At 37.4% G+C, this 22,290-nt stretch overlaps 1 long non-coding RNA gene across 1 annotated transcript; it reads right to left on the bottom strand.

The window, feature by feature from the left end:
- Window positions 1-1,936: 1,936 nt before the first annotated feature.
- On the bottom strand, window positions 1,937-22,159 carry LOC116554001. Its single transcript, XR_004270001.1, has 3 exons — window positions 21,903-22,159; window positions 19,443-19,485; window positions 1,937-2,156 (listed from the first exon to the last, which is right to left on the bottom strand). It is a non-coding gene; the product is annotated as an uncharacterized LOC116554001 (long non-coding RNA).
- Between the last annotated feature and the right edge of the window lie 131 nt (window positions 22,160-22,290).

The following is a 22,290-nucleotide window of genomic DNA, read 5'->3' as shown; positions in this document are numbered from 1 at the left end:
GGTCTCTTCTTGAACTTAAGTATAAGTTATCTAAACAGTTGAAAAAAGATTTATAGTTATGAAGAGGCCTATATGTCAAGGAAAGTTTTATGATATGTTCCATAATAAATTAGCAATAAATGGATACAGGTGACTGTGGAATTTATGACCTCTAATGCTTTAATACTGCACTAAAGAAAAACTAATTATTAAGGTCCTAAAGGGTAATAAAAGAATACCATCTACAAATTGTCAAATTAAGCCATTAGTGCTAGGTATTTGAGGTAGGTGCTTTTTATTGTGGCTCAGCCGGAGAGGTAGAGGCAAATAAATGCAAGAAAACTCAATGCTGTCAAGCAGTAGAAAAGCAACAACGGTCAGGCTTTCCAGCTGAAACTGAAGGATTCCTTATACATTTTTTTTGCTGCTGCTTAAAAATAATCATTCTTCCAGCACTTTAGTGAAGTGCTATTTTTACTGCAAAAAATAATAATTTTATTAGATTCTCACATAGCATTTGGGTATTTTCCCCCAAGTGCCCATGAAGATGCTTGACTACAAGAAGTCCCAGCAAAAGTTATCAGACAAAAAAAAAAAAAAAAAAAAAAAAAAAAAACCCTACAAAAAAAAAAACAAATTTAAGTTACTTGCAGGTTTTAGAACTGTCCTTTCCACAAGAAAATGCAATTAAAGCACTAGTTGTAGTGAGGCATCTCCACTTTCATCTTTAGTTTTTCATAAGAAAAAAAAAGAGCTCACCCGTTTATTCCTAATTTGAACCTCACCAGGAGGTAGATGAGTTTATTTCCTAGAGGGAAGAGGCTATTGTGAAAGTCAGCCTCTAAAGTGATCTTCCAGTTTCCAGTCTTTTACCCTTCTAATCCATTCTCCACACTAACTCCAGAATGGTCTTTATTTTTAGGAGGAAAAATGTGATTATATCACATCCCTACTTAAAATCTTTTGATGGTCTCCAACTGCTTAGCCCCAACTCCTTAGCAAGGCGTTTGATGCTCTTTGTGATCCAGCCCCCACCTATCTCTCCAGCCACACTCCCTCCCGTAACCCTCTATTCTGACGCAGGAGACCACTGGCCATGCTTGTCGGGGCGCTCCTGACTCCAGGTGTTTACAGCCTTTGCTTCCGCTGCTTAAACGCCCTTTCTCCTGATTTTCCCTTTTCTTTCAAGGACTAGCTTGGCTTCCTCTGCTTAAACACCCTTTCTCCTGATTCTCCCTTTTCTTTCAAGGACCAGCTCAGATGTCACTTCATGTATAAAAACTGTCCTGTCACACATGCACATGAATGGTCACTGCAGCACTGTTTACAATAGCAAAGACTTGGAACCAACCCAAATGCCCATCGATGATAGACTGGACAAGGAAAATGTGGCACATATACACCATGGAATACTGTGCAGCCATAAAAAAACAATGAGTTCTTGTCCTTTGTAGGGACATGGATGAACCTGGAAGCCATCATTCTCAGCAAACTGACACAAGAACAGAAAATCAAACACCGCATGTTCTCACTCATAGGTGGGTATTGAACAATGAGAACACATAGACACAGGGAGGGAAGCATCACACACTGGGGTCTGTCGGGGGGAAACAGGGGAAGGACAGCAGGGGATGGGGAGTTGGGGAGAGATAGCATGGGGAGAAATGCCAAATATAGGTGATGGGGAGGAAGGCAGCAAACCACACTGCCATGTGTGTACCTAAGCAACAATCTTGCATGTTCTTCACATGTACCCCCAAACCTAAAATGCAATAAAAAAAATTGTCCTGTCGGAATCAGTTGCTTTCTCGATGCTTCTGTGGCATTTCATCCCTTTCCCTGCTTGCGGTTCATTATGTAGATGTCTGCCTTGTTACTCAATTGAAAACCGTGGATGGCAGGGACATCATCTCCCATCTTTTCTTTCCTAGCCTCTAAGTTTATAGGGCCATAATAGTGCCCAGTAAATATTTATTGGATAAAAAAGCTGGGGAAAGGGTATTAAAAGGGGGACAGGTGATGGGAGACGGACTATAGCCTTGAGAGATGGATTGATAAAGCTTTCTTCCTCTTAGGTAGCCAGAGAGCCAGCATCATCACCAGAATCTTCATATGTTACAGTGGCTCTCTGTGGCTCAAATCCTGCCTTCCAACTCTCAGAAAATCCCATCCATCACCTATGATCACTCTGTTCAAATAAAATAAATTATTTAAAATGTACAATGTAAAGAGGTACCTCAGCAGGTTTCTCTGAGGTGATGGAACAGCTCTGTATCAAGTAGTGATGATGAATCTGTCCACCTGGTTCTCTTTCCCGCCCACTACTAGTCACATGCAAGAGACAGGAAGCTTTCCAAGAGTTGGATATGCAACAAGCAGATCTAATCCATGGTAGTTTAAAGAGGATAACTGTATCGAGTGGAGAGTTAAACTAGCTCAGTGATTTTTAAAATATACAGACTGTGCTAGCACAATACAACAATTTTTAGCTGTCTGCTGCAAAATGAGAAAAGAAGATAACAAGATATACTAGTCATTTTAAAGTTGATCTATCAAGAAAGGATCAATCTTTTATCCTGACATTATGTCCTCTGAATTTTGTTTGTGCATGTTGAACTTCATTTATAAACCCTATTTTTGTTTTGCACTGCATTTTATGAAACAATGATGATAGTAAATGATTGTCTAAACTTACTTAGCAAAATTTAAAATTGGCAATTCTAAGCCACCCTCCCCATTTTTTCCTCATAATTCCACCAATTTCTGAAATCCAAAATCCATATTCAAGCATATTAACTATGCTTTAAAAATTCTTATAATTTTTCATTCGCTTAGTCATCTATCTAGCGCTTATTATTTGCAAAGCACAGTCCTCAGTATTATGGGATTCTGCTTTCTAATAATAGAGGATAAGACAGATGCAGAAATAAGAAGCAAAGTAAAAAGTGAAAAGTCCCGTGTGAAGTTTGGAAAATGAGCTGGAAATTTATTCAGATACCTGCAAACATGGGTAAAGCTGGAAACGGTGAGGACCAAGACGTCAAGTCACTGGTTAGACCTTACTATAGAAAAGAAGCCTCATATCAAAACTGGTAAGAATGAAGGCTGGGAAAAGGCCATGATTATTAAGCTTGAAATAAACATGCATTATACTCAAGCAACTGTAAAGGAACATAGCTAGGAACCAGAACACATGTCTCAGGGGAGTGTGCACAACATGAAGGAAATAAAGTCATTAATCCTTGAGCAGTTTAGCAATCAAACTTTTTACCATGCTAAATCTGAAAAACTACTGAGTCTGACCAAATAATTGTTTGATATTGCATTTTTTTTAAAGCTGAATCCTTAAAATCAATACCCTTTTTAAAAAGCAGTGCCTCAATGTATGGATTATATAAATGATGAGCAAAAGGCAAAGTGAAGAAAGAAAAAGGACAATGTGAAAGGAAAGACAGTCACAGAAGCGACCACTGCAAGAATGAGGTGGAGGGAAAGCAGAGAAGTGATGGTGATGGAAAACTCAGAAATTTCTCCTGAACAGAAGGTTTTGTTTTCTCACTTTTTAAAGTCACTTAGATCATCATTTATGAAACATATAAGTAACTGTGTGTTTGAAAGCTCTAGAGTATTTTGGGAGGCTGAGGCAGGCGGATTACAAAGTTAGGAGTTTGAGACCAGCCTGGCCAACATGGTGAAATCCCTCTACTAAAAATAAAAGAATTAGCTGGGCATGGTGGTGGGTGACTGTAGTCCCAGCTACTCAGGAGGTTGAGAGAGGAGGATCACTGGAACCTGGGAGGCAGAGGTTGCAGTGAGCGGAGATTATGCTACTGTACTCCAGCTTGGGCAACAGAGTGAGACTTAGTCTCACAGAAAAAAAAAAAAAAAAGAAAGAAAGAAAGTAAAAAGAAAGCTTTAGAGTAGACACTGTATTTGTTTTAGTATCTACACAAGTAAAATACCAATAATCAGACTCATAATTAATTATGCTAGGTGTTTTATGCAATATAGTTACACGAGTTTTAAAGCTTGATCTAATAGCTTATCCCAGTTTCTAATGATTTACTCTATTACAATAATAATATAACAGCAAAACCTTGAAACTACATTTTAAGAGCTAGAAAAACATAAGCATTTTCTCTATCATATATTATTATACGTATTACTCCATAGCACATTTTTCTAATATGATTATTTACAATGCCAAATAACGAATAATTCAATCTCTAGTTCTTACTATTTTTGTTCCTAATGATGTCTATGTATATTTCAAATGGGGGTGCTATATTAGTCATCTATTGCTGTGTAGCAAACTACTACAGATTTAGCAGCTAAGAGAACACACATTGACTACCTTAAAGTATCTGTGGTTCAGGGGTCTGTGCACAGCTTATCTGGATCCTCTGTTAAGAGTTTCACAAGGCTATAGTCAAGGTACTGGCTAGGCTGCATTCCTATCTGAAGACCCGACTGAGGAAAAATCTGCTTCCAAGCTCCTTTAGATTGTTGGCAAAATTCATCCCCTCATGGTTGCAGGACTGAGATCTTCAGGTTGTAGAAGCCACCCATTGCTCCCTGCCACAAGGACCTCTCCACAGGCAATGCACAACAGGGCACCTTATTTCTTCATGAGTAGCATGAGAGTGAGAGCTAGCAAGTTGGAGCCTTACAAAATGTGAGGTAATCATGGGAGTGACAGCTCATCACCACTGTTATGTCCTAATAGTTAGAAACAAGTTGTTATAGGTCCTGCCCACACTCAAAGGGAGGGTGTTATACAAGAGTGTGGACACCAAAAACCAGGGTTCATTGGGGTCACTTTAGGGTCTGTGTGCCACAGGTGCTAAAGTAAACTTTTCATATTTGGGTACCTTTACACATGCCGAAAATAGACATAATTTCCTCTGAATACATGAAGATAAAAATTAGACATAATTTTGGGCAAGCACAGTGGCTTATGCCTATAATTTGAGCACTTTGGGAGGCTGAGGTGTGAGGATCACTTGAGGCCAGGAGTTTGAGACATATATGGGCAATGTAGTGAGACCTCGTCTCTACTAAAAATACAAAAATTAGCCAGCATGGTAGTGTGTGTTTGTAGTCTAGCTACTCTGGAGGCTAAGGTGGGAGGATTGCTTGAGCCCAGGGGTTTGAGGTTAAAGTGAGCTGTGATGGCACCACTGTACTCCAGCCTGGGTGGGAGTGAGACCCTATCTCTAAAAAAAAAAAAAAAAAAAAGCATAATTTAAAAGGTGAAAGTGATAATGTGAAATAACATTCTAACAGAGAGGGAAACATTTAAAATAAAGAGAAAAAAATTAAAGGTACTTTTCATCAACTCAGAATAAAATAAAAGTCAAGCTTATGTTTAAAAATTATTTAAATAATAATTAATATGGAACTAAACAAATAATAAGTAAAATGAAAACTAATTAAATAAATCAATGTGTAAACTGAACCAGCAGTTAGCTAGCTGCTTTCTTGAAATTTTAAGTGCTAGCAATATTGTTACATGCTACAAGTTTTCAGAAATAAACAAAATTCAAAAAAAGCAACAGACTGGAAGAAAATATTTGCTATATATCCAAAATATGTATATCCAAAATATGTAAAAAGCTTCAACAATTCACTAAAGAAAAAACAAACAACCCCAAAGAAAAATGTACAAAAAATAGAATAGGTGATTCAGAAATAAACATAATCAGTAAATAAATAGACACACAATTGCCCGTATAAGTAAATAAATATTAGAATGATATGAAATGTAAATGTTCACTCACAGTTAGAAAGATAAAACAAAAATGTTTATAATATCAAGAACTTTCAAGGATGTAAGAAAATGGACATGCTTATACATTTAATGAAAAGATAAATAAGCTTTTTGGAAGGCAATTTAGTAAAACCTGTAACACTTTAAAAAGGCTTACTATTTGACTCAGCAATTCCATTTCTGGGAAGCTATTCTAGAGAAACACTCTCACTTTTTAAAAAGTAATATACAAGGATATTCATTGTAGCACTTTTATAACAGTGAAACCATGGAAATAAATGCAGTATAATAGAAAACTGAAATATGATATAACCATGCTATGAAATTCTATGTAGTCAGTAAAAAAAAAAAAAAAGAGAAAAAAGTTGACATGTGCTTAAAAAGAGCTCATGGCATATTGAGTGAAGAACAGGCTGAAGCACAATATATAAATTATTATCTTATTTATGTAAACAAGATACGTACAGATATGTACACATATGCGTGAAACCCACAGAGAAGACTGAAAGAATGAACATCCAACTATTGACCATCATTTCTTTGGCAGGACAAAGGAGGGAGAAGGAGAGACTGTCATGCTGTGTGTGTCTGACTTGATGTGTTTGGATCACGTGCACTGAGAATGCACAATGAGAACAGAAATAAATGAAGTGGTATCATCTTTGTCTGCCATTCTAAAGGGAAAAAGCACTTGAATAATAAAAAATTTACAAATATATTTTTAAAAATCAACCACCTAAATTATTTTGTGACCTTCCTTGCAACTAACTATGCTTATTTTCTGGCTTACCATAAATGTAAAAAAAAAGATTCAAAATTAACAAGAAACTTCTATCTATCTATCTATCTATCTATCTATCTATCAATCATTTATCTATCAACAATCTAATAATTCTCTAACCCTGCTCTTTATATGCCCTATCTGTTCTTGATAGTTTATACTAGTTCATTCTAGTCCTAAAATGTTTACCTTTTCCCTCTCAGGTTTATTTTCCAAAAATCATGACATAACAAGAAATAGAAGACCTGCGTCAATATAGCTGAGTATTTTAGCATCATCTGGAAAACCTTTTTAGCCTATGTTCAGCTTCCCCATATAAAAGTTGCCAGTAGCTCTATTTTCTTAGCAAAATGATAACAAGCTATAAAAGGTTTACCACACACAATTCCAATTTATTTTGTCACAGGGAAGGACTTTTTAATGCTATCTTGTGTCACTTTTTGCTGATACGATTGTTATTGTAATCAGTGCATTTTATTATAATATGAGCTTTATGGAAAGCAGCAAGTAACTTTTTTTTTTAAAAAAAGGTTAATCATAATTCTTTTACATCAAAAAAAGCAAACAAAAGAGCCTACAAATTAAACCAAAAATTAAAAGCATATGGTTTGGGGTCTTTGTATTGGATTGGGTAAATGTATATATAAATTATTCTTTGACCTGAAGGTTCTCCTTGCCCATTTTTATTTTATGATTACCTCAAGTCAATGTGGCGTCATGTAAAAGCTTACCTATCCTGTAGTTATTCCATAAACTGCATGAAATAAAACACATCTTTTTGGATCAACGAAGCTCAGAAAGCTTGGGTCTTCACTCCTATAAATGTATCATATTGCATTTACTGGCTAATAAAGTCTCCAAGAACAAGATTGCCCTTCTTTTCATGACTTGATCCTTTACAAATTTACAAATGTAATGCTTTAACCTACTTGAACTCAACTCTGGCTCACTGAGGAAGATGGAACCAAGGGAGGGTGTCTGTTCCCAGTTAGCAGGGCTCCAGCAGCCAGACCAGGAGGGGCAGCCTCATGCCTGAGGGGTGTGGCTGGCCTCTGCTAGAAGTTTGTATAGCCTGAGTTACTGGGGTTAATGAACCAAGGTCAAAACAAGAAGACAAAAGGAGAAAACACAAAACAGGGACCTGGTACCAGAAGGCTAGGTCATGAGGTAAGGGCAAGATCTGTTATCAGGCTGGAAACCAACTCCCTGAAAACCAAACAGATAAGAGCTGAAGGACAGGTAACATTCTTGAGACTCTAGGTGTTTGTTCTTTCTTAGGCATCAGAAAATTTCCCTCAGAGCTTCTGTAAACATTCTTAGCCATCCCACCTGAGGAGGTTATGACAGTCAAGTGACCTAGAGGGTTCTGCAATAACAAATTCTTGCTCATTCAAAGCCCACTTAGAGAAATTCACTTTATTTCCTTAAAGGATATAGTTTAGACACAGAAGCTCCAAAGGTGGTAAATATGGAAGGAAAAACTATAACAACATCGTAGGCAGTAACTTGAATGTGACCTTGAACAAAAGACGTTTTTTAAATCAAACAATAAAATGTTTTGTCTACACAACTGAGAGCATTCCCAACTAGCAAAAGCGAAATAAGCTTGTGTAGGAAGTAGAGGGTGGATGGAGAAAAGAAACACTAAAGAAGAGAGAAGACATAAGAGGTAGTGGGAAGGAGGGGTGAAGAGTCCCCTCTGAGCAGAAGGAGTGTGCACTTCAATCACCAGGTAGAAGAATCTATTCCCATTGAACCTCAAAGGTTTGAAAATTATCCTCATGTAAAGCTGGATATTTTCTGAATTTCCTGGATATTTGACATAGAGTCTACTAGTCAAATGGATAAAGTTGTCTGCTAAATAACTCAAAGAATTGCTTTAGTTTCAGTGACAACCACAAAAATATAAAACATACATAATCTAGGTAATTTCAAATCAAGGCATTTGTGCCTAAAGTAATTGCCCCATTTTCCATTCCACACTGCTAGCTGATCTTCACTGGAACCATCAAACAGATGGCTTTTTGAGTCTGAAATGTGTATACCCCTTTTGTATCGAAGTTTTTACCAGGGACGACACACCTACTACTAGTGGTTAAAGTCACTTTCACCTGCTTCTCTGCCTTCCCAAAGAAAATATATCCCATGATCACCAGTCCAATGGTGACAGTAGAGTCTGTCACTGTCTCCCGAACCTTCTAAACCACTGAAAGCACTCAGTGACCACTGGCCACCTGTGCTCAGTTCTGCCATTTTAAAACAATTTGGAATCTTATTGAAAGCGAATCCTTTTAATTAAAAGGGTGGTAACTCTGGCTCTCCTTAGATGAATGTGGGAACCTCAGGAAATAACATTGTATAAGGTCCCCAGTTGCTAACATTTTTATCCAACTGAAAAATCAAGTTACATGAAGGGCAGTCTGAAGGTGGTATGTGGAGATCAGGAAGGTTATAGAGAACGTTCTCAGGAAAACAGGTCCCCTCCACCTTTCTCCACTTCTATTCCATACCCTGTGATAGAAGAGATGCATTTAAAAAAAAATAAAAACATATATGGGGACAACCTCCACTATTCTCTGAGTTGCTGTCTTTGTTTTTACAGGTCAGGGGACTGAAACAACCATCTGTAACACAGAGAACTGAAATGCCAGTTGTTCTGTTTCTGTAGTCTTATCTTTATTTTTGATGCAGTTGAGACACCACTACACACACACACACACACACACACACACACACACACACACACACAGATTGGAAAATAAGAGAAACACTTTGCAGTGAAAAATCTGTTTGCCGTGGTACTATGCTTTCCTGCACATTTTGGGTAACATTTGCTTATTCTTCACAACAAATATTTGGCAGACCAACTGTGGCTTAAATAGTAGCTAAAATTCTGTAGTGGAGACATTGTTACTGGAGGACTGGTGAACATTCAGTCCAGTTAAATGGAATATTGAGCTTCTACTCTGTGCTTAGCATCTCTAAGTGCTGGGAGATACAAAAGAAGTGTAAGAAGTACTTCTGGCTTTTCTCGATATTTTTGAAAAGAAGAGAAAACTATACAAGACAGTATGTAATTGAGGACCAACATGTTTCATGTCAGGGGCATGTTCTTGTTTTAAGCCCTTAAGGAAAAAATAAATTGTATCAAAGCTCTGCTAAGAAAAAAGGTTAAGCTTTCCTTGGAGTACTGAGTGTCAGGGAAGATGAGAAGGGAAGACTTTAAAATTAGATAGTACCAATCCAGGTCATCAAGGAGGCAGCAAATATCTCATCCAGATTATCCTCACACACACTGGGTTTGAATCCTTACTTCTCAACTCATTCATTTTGTGATCTTGGACAAATGTTTAATTTCTTTGAGCTTCCAATTCCAAATAAAGCTCATAATGTAATTTATTTACCTCAAAGCCTCAATGAAGCAGGGACACAAATGTAAAAGAGTTTTATTTTTGTCCAATCACCACTTTTAGCATTGCTTTCAGAAAATCTGCTGTTCTTCTTTGAGAACTAAAACTCCTATAATGTCTTGTCCCTATGTTAAAACAGTACTGAGACCAGGAATAATTTTCTCTTCATGTTCAGCATTACTGAGACCGAGCAAAATAACGTGGCTGCTTGATCCAGAAAAGGGCTGTTCTGAAAGAGAGTACTATAAATCAGTTCTCAAAGATAAGCTGGCAACTAAACAGTTTGCAGATTAAGTCCAGCAACTTGCTCAGAGGATTCACTTCAAGCCCTTAGCCTTGCTTTAAACTGATCAAAGCTATTATGTCATACTGCCCAAGCTCATTCAGTTACTCCTGCCCCTCCCTGCCTTGCAATATCTACCTTAAAACAACCAACCGAGGTCCCAACACCTTTTCCTCATTTCCCCATTTTGAGGTACCACTAAGACTCCGTAGATCTAATAAACTTCTCTTGGCTGGATATACAGATTTTTATAGTTTTTCTTTAAGAGAGTTTATGGTAGACACAACCCTTAACAATATCTTCAACAGGTTTCATAATATTCTGAGCACAATGGAATTAAAATGCATACATATATATTCTGGCTTATGAAATTTAATTTCTATGCTCTCAAAAGCACTCACCCAACCTTTCCTCACCCTAGATGTGTGGCTTAAGGGACTTGGAATTGGGAGGTAGCTTGGTCTTCTCTTTAAATGGGAGTGAGATAGGAGGTGGAGGGGGTATTTGGTTTGAGGTGACCCTTCCTTTGAAGACCTAACACTTCCAGGGAAAAAGGATTTTCTTCAGTAACTGGTTACTTACTAGTCAGCAGTGTGAAGAGGTTCTTTTGCATTTTTCTGCTCTTGCTGGTTCCAAATGTTCTTATCTCCACCAGTAGGGTGGCCGCTGTGTAGATGGTGGGTTGGCTTTTTCTGGTCATCATGCTGGCCCCTCCATCACTGATGTCTCACTCCTTTTCTTTCTTTCTTTCTTTCCTTTCTCTCTCTTTCTTTCTTTCTTTTTTTTTTTAGATAGACTCTCACTCTGTCGCCCAGGCTGGAGTGCAGTGACATGATCTTGGCTAACTGCTACCTCCACCTCCCAGGTTCAAGCGATTTGCCTGACTTAGCCTTCTGAGTAGCTGGGACTACAGGTACCTGCCACCATGATCAGTTAATTTTTTTTTTAATTAATTTTTTTTTTTTTAGTAAAGACTGTGTTTCACCATGTTGGCCAGCCTGAACTCAAACTCCTGACCTCAAGTGATCTGCCTGCCTTGGCCTCCCAAAGTGCTGAGATTACCAGTGTGAGCCACCATGCCCAGCCAGATGTTTCATTCCTAAGGGATCACCGTCTCCATCGGTTCTTGCCTCCAAAATCTTTTCTCGGTGCAGTGTTGCTCCACTCTGCCTTCTCTTACAAACTCTGTGCTCCTTCTGTGGAGCCACAGGAACTACTGAGAAACTGAGACTAATAACAGAACATTGTAGTGAGAATTAAACACACTACTAATATATGTGGCACATAGGCAATAAGTAGTAATCTTCTTTCTTCCCTGTTACATACAGTGCACTGTGTTAGCGATGGCGCCTTTGTAGTTTGGAGTGAAAATATCGGTATTATTTTTTGAAGTATGTAAGAAAAGGTTCACAAACATACTTTAAAACCAAAATCTAACCTACTGTGGTTTCATTAAACTACAAACTAATGTAGATTTACCATCAAGTCTTTTAAAATTCTAGTCAAGACCAATGAGGAACAAAACAATGACGCCACGGTGATACCTCATTTTGACTGTTTTTGTTGTTGTTGCTTCTATTTTTTTGTTGTTGTTGTTGTTACTGCTATTGTTGCTTCTTAATAATAATAAAATATTTAATTCAGCATCTGAACAGTAGATGCTTTATTGTTGATGAAATTAGACTCTATTCAAGGTGTGAAATTAATAAGTGCCAACACAAAAGTCAGAAATTTCCTTTAACATTTTCCATAACATATCTTAAAGACTATTGCCATTTAGGGAGATTCAAAAGAGAAAAGTGAGAAATAGTTATAGCATATGAGTGTAATAAAAAAGTTTAATCATGAACTACCAGTACACCAAACTGGTAGGACAGAGTTTACATTAGATCACAGGAATGAATATCAAAAATACAGGCAATATTTTTGAAAAAACAACCAGCAGTGAAAAATTTATTTATAATATAAACCAGACACTCCAAAATAATTTGTGGTTTACTTAATTCTTAACGTTCATCCTATATTCTTTTGAATAAGCTGAAGGAAGGCACCCGAGTAACTACCTCAGCTGTTTTAGATTTTGATTCTGAATTTTCCATGAGATGAAAACTCTAGTGTATATAACAAAAAAAGCTGGCATGTCATTTTTTTAAAGTTAGATTTTTTTCCCTCAGTGCAGATACATATTAAAAAGAAATGTATTACAATAAATTACTATATTTCCAAATTGTCTCATTATTTTTGGGCAAACAATAATTGTATAAAAATTCTGAATAAAGGAATATCACATTGCATCTTATATGTTCTGCAATATGCACTCATAGAAAATCATTACAGTAACAAAACCAGCTGCATGTAATAGAAAGCAAATGATTTACAATGTTACTGTGAGAAACTACTTTATTTCATATTATCATAAAAAGAACAGAACCGAATATTTGCATGACAAACAGAAGAATCCAGAAATTCCAAATGCAACCCAGTTTTTAAAAATTTAAATAGGTATTAATGCTGGAAGGTGATTTGAAAAGCCGTCCACTCTACAGAATATTAGCAATTATAATTTGCAAAGTCATTATTAGTCCAACAATTGAAAGAAAAATTCTACAAACATTAATAGAATATAGAAAAAATGGAGTGATATGTGCTTCTATCATACATCTACGTTAAAGAGCTTATACTTAATGATTTTGAACAGTATATTTCATTTAAACTGAGAAGTATAATGTATGTTTGTTCTTAAATAAAGCTTGACCCTGAAATTAGAACCACACCAAAAGCTTTAGATGACTGTGTTTTAATGTTTTATATATCAGTCATTGCATCTGCCTACCACAGCTCCATCCACATGAACTGGCCCCACCCACGTCCCTAAGAAAAGGGAAATCCTTCGCAGACCTCAGAGCCCTAGCTCTCTCCCTCTACCCAGCCACAGATACACGTCATGGAGCCAGAGCTGCTATGATATGTCCTGCCCCAAGAAAAACTGACACTTCTCTCAATCATGGAAATGAAGGCTAAAAGCTGTAAGTCAGTGCCACAATAAGTCCTGGCAAGAAGAGGGAGAATTAAGAGGAGGAAACAGAACAGGAGTAGGCAGGGGCTGGGAAGGAGAGACAAAATGTAGAGTCCTAGGTGACAGTAAGGAGATGGAGACACAGGGAGAAGCAGACAGAGCCTGGGTAGCCAGGCACGTCAGGAGTGGATTACCTGTACAAGCCTGGACTCTTGCTGCCAAGACCCCCTCAAACTCCAGCTAAACTCCAGGACACCTGGCCCAGGACTGACTCCTAGGCTTAAATATTCATGAAATTCCATACCTCTAATTTTGCTCCACATATATCAATATAACAAACCATTCTAAACAAATTAACTGGCACGAATCTCAGGTCCTGCAGCCAAAGAATATATAAATTATATATCTATGGATAAAATTCAACATATTAACTATATATGCCTATAACATAATAATTAGTATATATTATATTGTGATTGTTATATATTTATGAATTATAATAGTATACAATGTAATATTTATATTTCTAATAAGTTTATAATACTCAACATAGAAATTATATATATATGTTATTATTATATATTATGTACATAAAATTGTAGGTTATTATATATGTCACAAAACCAGAGAAAAGTTCCAAGACTCAAATATTTATGCCTGAAGTCCCGGCTTCAAATCCCTTGTTAGAGCTATTGAGTTAGAGTGCTCTTCAGCAATCATCCAATGAAATCCTTGTCTAGTGTAGCTCTTTCATCAACTGCATTCTTCCCCAATTTTTTTCTTTACTGCATACATTTTGGCTTTTGTTCTAGCTTCTCCTATTGTCTACTTTGAAATGGGAAAGCTGAGAATTGACTCTGTTGTATGCCTTGGCCTCGATTCTCTGGAGCAGTAAGTCTGGCTCTCCTAGCTACTGCCTGAAACTAGAATGAAGGTCATAAGGAGGCCAGTAATTACTAGGAATAAGAAAAACATAAGTTATTATCAAGATATTATCAACCTTACAACCACACGAGCTTGTTAAGGCATGTTTTTCCAAGAAGGCACTAGGTTTGCCATTTCATAATAAATTTAAATTTAGTCTGTTTTAATACAGTATATAGTTATAATCAATTTGACTCATCACATATATTTATCTGCATATATTTATCTTCTTAACTATCAAGTTCTTATTTATCCTTCACATGCTCCTTAGCTTATAAAGTTGAATTGGATTTAACATAATTTGAACGATGGTAAATTAGAATTCTCTTGCTTTTAAATGTTCCACTGTTATTTTAGGCAAGCTTTGATGCTAGAAGAAAAAAGTGTGCATATTAATAGGCATATATTTAATAGATACAAAACTAAAACTGTGATAAAATTTCATGTTTGTAAAATTATTTATAGTTTACGAAATGGTTTTAAATGCATTATTTTTATTCTCCAGCAAGTGTCTACTGTAGGTTGAGTTAGTGTGTGAGGATTGGTCTCCTGAATGAAAACTCAACATTTTTCCACAAGGAACAGACTATTAGCATTTTCACCTTTGGTTATGAAAGCAGTAGAGTTGAGTGATATCCTAGGTCACTGTCCATGCATAAAGCTTTTTAAATATATTTCAATTTCTCTGCAGTTTATGGATGCCAAACACCACAGTATTTGATGCTGCTGCTCACAGAGTACGTCATGGGGCACGAAATAGATCAATTATGTTTTGCCATTGTTATCCCTATGCTTTCACGGAAGCGGTGTTAGGCCCTGGCATCATGTCAAGGATGCTCTGATAATGCTTAAAGCCAATTGAAGTCTAAGAGTTGTCCAAAGGATACGAAGGATCTATTTTTCAAGTGTCCTGATGTGAGCAATGCCTAAAGAGAGCTCTGAAGCCTCACAATCTTTGTGATGAGATAGGAAAAAAAGTGGTAATGTGTGTATTGGCTATAGCTTCACCTCTTTCAAATTAAATGAGATTGAGATATTAATGAATGCAGTATAATGTAAGTCATCAGCAAATGTCAGCTATTATTTTATTAACATTGAGATAACAGAGTTAACATTAGAGTAGCAAATGGAAGTTAGAAAATATTGATTAGCCCAAGGTGATGATATTGGGAGGTGGGGACCCTGGCAGAGCACTCTTCACTGGGATTAGCACTCTTACAAAAGAGACCCCAGAGAGCTGGCTCATTCCTTTTACCCTTGAGAACACAGTGCAAAGACTGTCATCTAGAAGGAAGTGGGCCCCTGCTAGACAACCATTCTGCTGGTACTTTGGTCTTTTGACTTCCCATCTCCAGACTTGTGAGAAATAAATTTCTGCTGTTTATAAGCCAGGAAAGAAAGGGGAAGTGAGGAGAAGGGAGTAAAGGGGAGGGAAGGGGAGAGGAGGGGGAAAGGGAGGAGGGAGGAGGGAGAAGAGAGAAGGCGGAGGGGGAGGGGAAGGGGAAGAAAGGCAGAGGAAACGGGGAGTAGAGGTAGAGAAAAGGGAAGAAGAGGATGGAAACACTGATTAGCAGAATGTTTGTTATAATATTCACATGAGGATATTATACTTTTGTTTTTAAATTTGTCATAATTCTCTCTGAAGTGAAAATCTACATATTTAAAATACTGCCTGGTATATGATCTATTACATAAATTTCTAATTTTGCTACTTATAGGTATATAAAGTAAGGAGTTATTTTTCTTCAACTCAAGGATCTGATTCATTTTTATAAAGCTGTTAAAATGATACATAGAAACTCATTATTGAATTTTAAAAGAGCGTTTGAAATATATTAAGGGCTTATTTTATGTTACTTTTGTTTAGAAAAAGAGTGTCCAATAACACTGAGTTTGGCTTGAAACAATAATAACTCAAGATCTCCATTTGCTGTTTCTCACTTGCTGGGTTAAAGGGGCACCTGCCGCAGCTCAGTATCCTTAATTATTTGGTGAGGAACAGTCCAGACCAATTGCTGTGGAGCCTTTGCCTTCAGATAGGAGTAGAGTACTTGGAAAAAGGAGGGGCACATTATCAAGCCAACAGCAACAAGCATCTTTTGAGCAGTTCCTATATTTCAGGCCCTCTCTGCATTTTTACCTGACTCCCTTATTTAATCTTCCCAACAACCCACTTTGCAGATGAGGAAGCCTAAATTTGGAAGGTTTACATAATTTGCCCAAGGTCACATTGCTATTAGTCTCCAGGGGACAAAAATCTATCACAGGGAGTGTATTTAATAGTGTTCAGTAAATGTCTCCATGCAAGGAACTTTACAGCAAATCTTCATTCAGAAAGTGTTACAAGCCCTTGATTCCTGACATGCCTAATACAGAAGACTTCACTTTTACAAAGCTGGCTTGCTCTGTTTTTTTTCCAGTGTCCAAGTGTAGACAGAAAGGAAAACAAAGACCACTGAAGGAGGTCGCCTTATAAAGGTGATTTGGGCAAAACCTACCTTGGAAATTCATGCAACACACTTCATACTTGGAATAGGGTCATTTAAAAAACTTCCTTAATTTTCCTTTAAACCTCAGGTTAAAAGAACACAGTTATAAGGCACAAATTACAGAAACCATATACCTTCTTATCTTGCATAAACTTGATTACCACAGTTAAATGCAGTTTCTCATTAATATGAATCTATGGGGAAGCCACTGTGGATAACCTGAGATCCAAGTTTGGAGAGAGAAGAAATTTAAAATTCACTGTTTTCTGGAAGAGAGTTTAAGTTGCTTAAGATCATATACATTATTTTATTGAGCCAGATGACTTCTGTCCACTATACTACATAATTCCTGAAAGGAGGAATTTCTTTTAGGTCTACATTGCTAAGCAACACCTTATGCTCAGTTTGGCTATGCAGATCATCCATGATCATTCCAATAACCAGAAAATGATTATAATACATACTTGCAAGAGTCCTTCCCTACATTACAACTTATAGGTGCTCTGAAGGTGACCTAACCCAGAATGTATAAAAGATAAGCACATAGTTCTTAGCCCAAAGTGCTTTTATAATCAGATATCCAGATGGACTAAAACGCGGTTGAGGTCAGTTGAAAGTTGATTTAGGAGAACTGTTTAAAACTGGCCCTGGAACAAGAATTGGATCTATACCTCAAAATGCCACTTTCCCCCTGGGCTTTATATTAAACACACAAAATATAACAAATAAAACACAACAAAAGACCTTTACTTTGTTTAACATAGATCAAATAAGTAGAAAGGCAGAGAACACTAGATCTCACATGGAGGAAAAAAGCACCACCACCAAATGCTTTTGCCAGCTGTCCACCAGTTTAATGTTCTCTAAATGAACATATTTCCAGAAATATTATTGCAGAAATTTTATAGATTCCAGACTGTCCCAGAAATATTATAATTTGAATCCCTTATACTTGGTTTAAAAAATAATCCCATCTTTGATTTTTTTAATTGCTTTTTAGGTTTTGGGGTACATGTGAAGAACATGCAAGATTGTTGTATAGGTACACACATGGCAGTGTGATTTGCTGCCTTCCTCCCCATCACCTGTATCTGGCATTTCTCCCCATGCTATCTCTCCCCAACTCCCTACCTCACCTCCCCTCTTCGATTTTAACTGAACATAAAAAAATTAGCAGATGTTTACAAAGTACATAGATAATATGTTTATATAACTTTGCTAATCATTGCTTTTAGGAATAATCAAAATTCTCTAGCCCTTGTTAACCTCACCTAAATCCACAGAAGTAACAGTGTTCTGGAAGATTTCAGAAATACTCATGATGATGAGACAATTGAAATTTGAAGACCAATATCAAAGTAGTCACAAAATCATCTTTCAATAGCAATAATCTCTGCTTCTCAGTAAATATAATGAAAGAATTTGAGAATTCTGGATTTGGAATGGGTCTCTGAGGCATAGACAAAATCTGGCTTTCCAGGCCTGTAACTCCTTAGTTTATAGAACGAGGATTAGAATTCAGGTCTAATGCTCAGGCCCATGGAAGTTCCATACTCTCACTCACAAACTCCCAATAATTTCACTGTCAATTGTTAAAAAATAAAAATAAAAAATCCCTGTATATATGCATAGGAGACACATATAGATGTTTATGCAGCATTGTTTATTGTAATTGAAAAACTAGAAATAACTGAAACATCCTTTGGAAGGAGAAAAGATCAGATGGGGCTTATTCATCTCACCCAATACCATATACCAGTTAAAGTAAATCAATTCATGTTCTATGCATTAATATGCATTGATTTTGTTGCAGGAATAAAAATTATACAACAGAATAGTATGATACTATGAAAACGAAATTAAAAGATGTTCCCCACAAAACCTTCTTATATGTAGATGTGTATTTTGCTCCATAAATTCTTACCAATCTCAGCATGTTTTCAGTTCAAAAAAAGCTACAGATAATACAAATAGAAATTATGTTTATCACTACAATCAAAAATTTCAAGGCTTTTCAAAACCACTTGCACCTACATGTTATTTCTTCTAAATCTTGAGCTGTTGGTGTCAATTTCCTCATGTAGGGCCTATTAATAAGACTTATATTTACTTGCTTTCTGTGATCATTAATTACCTTCATTTGCGAGAGACAGAGCTCTCAGGACATCTTGAAAAATATTTTTTTCTCCTGAATTAGAGAATTCTTTATTAATAAGTTACATAAACAGGAAATCTGCTTTAATATATTGACCAAATTCAATTAGATAATTATAATGCAATTTGCTTCTTCGTGATGTGGATATACTATGCAGAATCTTTAAATGTTAGAGGATGCTTTGGTAGTTGCTGTAAAAGACTCATTTTACAGATGGCCCAAAGAAGAAAAATGACTTCCCTAAAGAAATGTAGCTAGTAATAGGCAGATCTGGGATTAAGACCCAGGCTGCTGATTAGAGCTCTTTACACTACATACCACGTTACTTTTGGGGCATCACAAACTGTATCCACACTGCCCAATCCCAGAAGAGAAATTAATCAGTCCAGTGATGAAAACAAAACAATCACCAAAAATCTCCAAATGCTAGTTCATTGCTGTAATAATTTCAAGTCAATTTGCCAAATATTCTTTCATTTTTCGACTCGTTATGTGGAAACTGATCTATCTACGTATCTCCAATATGACTGTGGGGCTTTGTCATATGTACATGTATATGAATTTTATATACATTTCAGTTGTGTATATATTTGAGGTGTGTGTGTGTATCTGAAGTCTAAAGACTTTAACGATACCTTGAGAAAGCTTCTTCTTGTCCTTATGTTTCTGAATCTCCATCTGGAAAATAATTAATACCCATTACATAATATATATGGGAGCATTAACCTGCTTGACCCAGTGGGCTAGTTAAACATGAGAGCATTATAATTGTTCTGCAACAGATTTGCAAGACGCACTTTCAGAGATGCCTTTGTCCAAAGAGAAAATCTCCCACAACGTTTGGAGTAAGTCTCCTTATGGGACTTTACTGAAAGGGGCAACACTTAGTAAATATTTTCATCTGTGAAATCCTCTACTCCTGGGGAATACATATTGACTATTTTAACTTTCTGGTCAAAGCATTCTTATTCATTGCTGTAGCCATTGTTAACAGTTTAAAATTAGAATGTTCAGCATTTTTCTTCTAAAATACATTATTTTCCCAAGACTTTGATTTTGGAATTGTACCAAACATTTCTGGATATATCATTAGTCATAGCAGAATTTTTTTTTAAACGACTCTCTTCAATTCTGGTATGTTGTCCTTATGCATGCAATCCTTTCTTTTTTAAATTGTTGTTCATGTATATCTTAGAATTAGTAAAAAGAATGTTTAAAACCGTAAAACAATAAACATTTTGGGAGAAGCACTTTGATCTCGGATCTTCTGTAATTGGCATTATTTTTCACTATAAGCCAACCATATCTTTGACTCAACTGTCATGTTTTTATTCTCTTAATATAATCAAAAAAGGAAAATGCTCTATAGGAAGTCATTTCCTTTTTATAATGCAATCCCAGATTCTATTTAGCTCATTTAGGTTTGTTTTTTGTTTATTTGCTTTTCCCAGGGGCAAAAATATGTTATTTTATTATCCTGACTTAAAAAATATTAAGTCATAATTTCTGATTTCACCAGTAAAACTAAACAATTTTGGCTTTAGCCAGGTGTTGGGAAAACTCAAAAGACATTTAGGTACGACAGAAAGAGAGGTTAGTAATTCCAGTTGTTCAGCTCTTGCCTTTAGAGTATTCTCTGAATTGTGTTGGAGTATGTTATTGCGTTGCTGTGAACTACTGCTGCCAACTTCCACCCTAGAGATGGCTATGTTTCAGAGATGAGTGAAATGATACTTGTAAATAAATTTATAATCATTAATAAAGCTTATCAAACAATTTAAGCTCTTCAGAAATACACATCCACTATTATAATTGTCTCTTATTTAATTACAACCTTTAATAAAGACATGAATACTTTTAAAAATGTATAAAGACTCTAAAAATTAAATTTGATTTCATGATGCTTATTTGGTTTTTGTAAGTTCCAGGTGTCAAATTATTTCTCCTTAGAGATCTTGGTGCAATTCCACCAATGACTGTTCCAATACACTGTTTGAAAATCCCTAAGAATATTTTTCTTTAGTTGACAACTGTGCACTCTGGGATTCAAATGCTATATTCGCAGTATGAAGATTTTGTTCTGTTTTCCACACATGGCCTTTTCATACACTGTTTCTCAGGGATGAAAAATTCTGCCTTGAATGAAGAAGTTTTAAACTTTCTTGAAAATAATAAACACGATATTTTACATGTTTATGGCCACTTAATCTAAAAAAAAACTCTGCATTTACACACGTATCATATTGTTTCACTCTCAAAATTAGTCTTGTAAAGGGAAAAAAGGCATTAAGTTATTCAATAAATTGAGTGTCTGCTGCATGCTAGGCTCTATGAACGGGCTGCATGATAGACAAGGCGGTCCCAAAACATAAAATTTTCTTGGGAAGGTAAGACACGAACAGAATTAAAGGCAATAGGTGTAGTACGTGTCTCTTCCAATTGAGAAAGAGAGGGGCAAAAGGAGACTTCTGTGCCACTTTGTGCCAGGAAAGGCACATGTATTATCTCCTAAAACTCTAAAGTCATGTTTGGGGCGTGGTCTCCACAGGATCTGCACAGTCTACTACAGTGTGAGTCCCCAGGGGGGTCCTTTTGACGTCGTGATGGAGTCTTAGACATGATGTGGAACTGGCTTTTTTTACTCGTGAAAACACTGAGGCTCAGGGAGGTGAAATGACTTGGCCAGGGTCACACACAGTGATAGCGGGAGAGGCGCGGCCGGAACCAGGTCTTCGGACGCCAGCCCAATGCCTCCCTACATCTCTACTCCTTGTGTTAGTTTTGGAAGCTATTTGCTTCCCCCTCGCCCCTCTTCTGGGTGGGGGATGTCACTTTCAGTGAATTGACGGACTTTTCAAAAAGGGAAGGGTGGATAAGAGATTGGATAAAAGTTTACTTTTGGTCAGTGAAGAGGCCCGATTCGTTCCAACACCATTTATGGATCTGCTAGTGCCTGGCACTAGGCATCCAGGACACAGAGAAAACAGATTCCCCGCCCTCAAAGACTGAAAAGGGGTCTCTCCCTAGTTAGGGGCGTCTCTAGGTCCTTGATGACCTCCTCTCAGGAGCGGTGCCCAGGTCTCCCCAGGGCTCACCTGCCGGCTTCTGCAAGCCTCCCAGGTCCCGAGGACCCGCCACTGGGCCAGGCCCAAGCAGCAACAAGCCAGGAGCCCAGAGTCCCCGCAGTCGCGCCCGCGTCGCGCGCCGTCAGTCGCCACGGCAACCAGGGAGGCGCTGACCCCTGACCTCGAGGCCCCGCCCCTTCGCGTTCCCGAAACCAACATGGAGAAAGCCAACCCGGAAGTGCCGCCTCAGCCGCCTGCCGTGCGCTAGGAGCCGCCGGCCGGGCCAGGCCGACGCGTTGCCCTCAACTCACGGCCCGCCCTGCGTCCCGCAGTCGCCTGGGCGGCCGCGTCCCCCGCCCACCTCCACTCCACCCCCCGGGCGACCAGCCCTCGCCCAAGAGGAGGAGCTGAGGCGAGG

The sequence above is a fragment of the Sapajus apella genome, unplaced genomic scaffold (assembly GCF_009761245.1).
Source record: "Sapajus apella isolate SASKATOON/1434 unplaced genomic scaffold, GSC_monkey_1.0 scaffold13, whole genome shotgun sequence".
NCBI classification, from domain to species: Eukaryota; Metazoa; Chordata; class Mammalia; order Primates; family Cebidae; genus Sapajus; species Sapajus apella.
This window is presented reverse-complemented; position numbering and strand designations above follow the sequence as displayed.